Genomic DNA, 4,499 nt, shown 5'->3' with positions numbered 1-4,499 from the left:
CCCGCCACTTGGTTTTATATATATATATATATATTCGACATTTCGTGCAAAGAATATAGAAATGACAAGGAGAGGAGTTGGAGCCAAATTCCTACCGCAGATAAACCCAGTAAGTTTTCAGCTGTTCTTTGTTAACGTGACATAAATAGGTTATAATGATTTTCATTCAGTCAGGACTTTACGCTGAATCTAGCCACATGCATCACAGGTAGATTCTAGTAAAGCATTGATTAATGCCTGATATTAAAATTAGTTAGTGGACTTGTAGCCATTATTTTGTGCCCATGTGGCTGGACACCACACGGCACGACGAACCAGATCGAACCATTATGCCTGGGATTTCTGTTGGCTAATGTGTCTCTCAGGTTTTGAAAAAGGGGCCGACAACTCGTGTAGTGCGCGCTGGACATTACACTAAGAAAATGAGGACGGGAGGATCAGTGGAGAGCACCGGAGCTGAGCCTTTTTTCATTCAGTATCATCAACAGAAAGAAAAAAAGGCAGGAAGAGACGATAAAGCCGATAATTAAAATGAGATCGACAGGTTTAATTTATCGTGCGATTAATTGAGGTATCGTTTATCGCGATAGGCCGCAGGAAGCAGACTATAGTGCAAGGCATTCTGGGTAAATACAACCAAAACAAATGTGAGTCTAGCGCCAGCAAGAGAAAACTTGTCACCTTTCATCAAAGACAAAAGAGAATTCCTATGACTGCAAAAAACCTGATGCCATTTCATTTTTGTTAACTTTTTGTGATAAAAGAAGTTGCGCTTCTCCGAAGGTTTTAGTGTTGCTCCCTTCTGTGGTTTTTGATGCACCACACAGGTGAGGAGGTGCAAATAGATTTTTCAAAGGGTTTGGATCATTAGACACATTCCAGTGTGAAAATGTAACGAATGTTGCAATTCTGGTCCCTAATCGAACCAAGTCTACTAAACTGTCAGGCGTGAAATTAAAGAGAAAACTTGAAGCCACAACCTCTCAGTCTTTAGTTTTTTTTATAATCTATAGGACACTTTGATGGTGGTTTTACATTCAGAAGATTTCATTCTTGCTAGTAACTTCTTCAAATATTTGAATTTAAYCCTCGTACGATCTTAACATTCAGTTTACTCTCCTTGTCCTACGGGTCAAAAATGACCCACCCTTACAAAAAACACAAAATTCAGCAGCTTACTTGAATTTGAAATCCAAAATCTATTTTGCATGATGAAACAATCTGTTATTTATCAACTCAACTCAATTTAATTCATTTTTATCATGTTTTTTTTAGTTACACAATACAAAAAGATGATCAACAATATTACACTTTTTTCTTTTTACGACAAACCAAGTCAAACAAAGTTTTCTTTTACACAGTAAAGGTTTATTATTGTAATTATATAAATGTGAAGTAATTGCTTCTGAGTTAACTATACTGAAAGGGAAATAAGTCAACAATTGGTAAATTTTTTGTCAACAGTTCATTCTTTATACTGTTTAGGACGTCAATTATGAAAATGTTTATCTCATAAGAACATCTTCAACATAAGATGTTGACCATTAAATGTTAAAAATCTCATGTTTAACATCCTGCAAAATTATATAAGACGTTCAACATCTTGTGCAGGACAGTATGTGTGAACGTTCAACCTATGACCTGTTGGCAGTGGCGCAACTACGCATTATTCAGGTGGATGCGAAAACATAAATTGTTTTTGTTGTTGCTTTAGGGAGCTTGTGTGATGTGAGGAGTTAGCTGCAGATTGAGAGTGCAGGTCAAAGACAAGTTCAGTTCATACATCGAACCAGTTTATTTGATGTGCGTGTGTGTGTGTGTGTGTGTGTGCACGTGTGCATATGCAGGAGTGTGTGTGTGTGTGTGTCATGTCTTTTTCGTCCCCATCTGTCCATTGTCCATTGTTGCCTGGTTACAGCCCTCTCACAACATTAATATTTGTAAAATAATAATAATAATAATAATAATAAATAAAAATTGTAAAAGAAGAAGAAATATTGATGATAAAACACTTCCCGACCCCACTAAGGGACAAGGGTGTAAAGAAAATGGATGGATAGATGGATAAAACACTTTTTATAAACATTTGTAAAACTGCTGTGATGCTGCTTGTTATTTAGGATTGCAGCTTCGCTTCAGCCAGTTTTATTTTATGCAGCTGCCTTTTATTTTTTAATTAAAAATGTCCGCTGTATGTTGGGCTGTTTTTGACTGGGAAACGATGTGTGGCAGAGTGGTGCTCGAATGTCCTGAAGCAGCAAACGCACCATCTGTACAGCTGCAGGTGCAGCCTGGAGTATTCTGATTGGCGCCACTTGTAGGAGAAAATGACCCGAAGAAGCTTTTTAACGATAACCCCCCCCGTAAAATTGGAATTGCCAAAAAATCGGAATTGGGTCACTTCAGGCTGCAGTGTGAACGCACCCTAAGAGACGCAGTTGCAAAGGGTCAGTAGTTTGGGTTAGAACTGATCTGATAGTTTCCATAGCAATGAGCAGAAGCAAGAACTACAGAACCACAGTGACCTCATTATAGCTATGACCTCATCTGTGATGTGGTAAAAAGATCAAAGAACTTCTGAGGTTATGAATGCTTGTATTTCAAAACATCAGTTCATATAGAATCAGCTCTTCGAACGTCAACACTCTTTCAAGGATTTTTAGAACAGTGGACAATTAGACAACATGTTTTTCCACCTGAGTTTTGCCATTGGCTATTTAGTTACCACAGGGATGAAGATGCTTTGCAATAAAGTATTTCCAGGTAACAATTCGGACAAAAGTACCTCTAAGAAAGAGAGCACTGAGTCTGAGTATGATGCGTTTGACGCCTTTCTTTTCGAACCCTCCCCGGCTGGGGAGGTTCTTCAGGATTGTTCCTCAACAGAGAAGCAAGCTTCCCCGGCTGGGGAAGTTTGCTTCTCAGAGTATAATGCGTTTGACGCCTTTCTTTTTGAACCTTCTGGGGTAGTTTGGATCCATGAAGAGAGCCAAGAAGAGAGCGTTGTCCAGATCACCGTCCAAGAGAATGATTCTGTCAGCCTAATCAGTGAGAAGGAGACAGTTGGGCCCGAAAAACAGAGTTTCACTTTGACTAAAGTGGCTCTAGAAGACTGGACCCATAAAGAAAGCACTGAGCGAGTTAAAGAGTTTGCCAACCTAACCAAAGAGCAAACTTCTCCGGCTGGGGAAGTTTGCTCCACAGAAATGATTAATAAGAAGATTAATAAGAAGACATATATCATGTGTTTTCTGAAAAAGATATGGGAACTTTTCTTATTGTTGTTGTTTGGTTTGTGTTTCTTGTGCTGTCTATTTTTATCGCTAGCTTCTCTTTACTTTGGTTATTATTTGTGCTTTTTAGTTTTTTTATATCTTGTCTGTGCACTTCCGTTTGAAACAATGTGGAGAGAAAACAACTATGTCAAAGGGAACGAGTTCCCCATTCGTCCAAAGGAGCAAACTTCTCTGGCTGGAGAAGTTTGCTCCAAAGAAGATCTCGTGAAGACTACAAAAATTGGGTATTTTCTAAAAGTTATATGGGAACATCTTTTGTTATTGTCTTTTTTTTGTTTGTGTTGCTTGTGCTTTTCATTTTTATTGCGAGTTTTTCTTTACTGCAGTGCTTATTTGAGGTTGTTATTTTTTTTATATATTGTGTGGGTACATGTATATACATTTATGAATATATATAGATTAATATAGTATATATACACACAAACACATACACAGACACATATATATACATTATATATATATATATATATATATATATATATATATAGCAGAGTTCATTTTTATTTTATTTATTTATTTTATTTTTCTTTATGAACCTTCTCAAAACTCCTTTTTTTATTGACATGTCTGTTATCACCTTTGCACTCAGCAGGGCTATTTCTGTTTTATATTGATTTTATTTTGGTGGAGAAGCTTTCATTTTCTTACTTTTGTTTTTTTGCGTTATATCCAGTGTGTTCCCGCTGCCCTCCTCAGTTCTCGCCAAGCTGCGCTGGGGAGAGGTAAGTGTACAGAGCTGTCTTTTATTTGCATATTAAAATATTGAAAATGTTCTAAAAAGTATGTTGTAAACTCACATGTTGTTATATATATTGTTGTTTAACTGTTTATGTTTAGCGCAGCACTGTACTGGGCCTTTATTTCCCACATTAGAACACCTATCAAGTTTTCTGTAGCAACGTGATTATTTTTTGTTCTTTTGGTTGGTTAAGGTGTTTGTGAGGAAGCCAGAACCCAAGAACTGCTGTGCTGAGAGTATTTGTGTTCTAAATAGTTATGTGATTTGTTTGAAAATGTTATATGGATGCTTAATTTATGTTTTTAGTATATTTTTTCATATTATAAAGCAAAATTGTAAATTTTGGGCAGATTATTTCTGTTTGTGTTTTATTTTAATTGTTTTGAATGAATGTAGATTTTACTTTATTATTTTGGTTGGTTTTAGCACATTCCTGTCAGTTCGCACCAAGCTGCGCTGGGGAG

The sequence above is a fragment of the Poecilia reticulata genome, linkage group LG14 (genome assembly GCF_000633615.1).
Source record: "Poecilia reticulata strain Guanapo linkage group LG14, Guppy_female_1.0+MT, whole genome shotgun sequence".
NCBI classification, from domain to species: domain Eukaryota; kingdom Metazoa; phylum Chordata; class Actinopteri; order Cyprinodontiformes; family Poeciliidae; genus Poecilia; species Poecilia reticulata.
The sequence above is the reverse complement of the archived record's forward strand: the minus strand, read 5'-3'. Positions refer to the sequence as shown.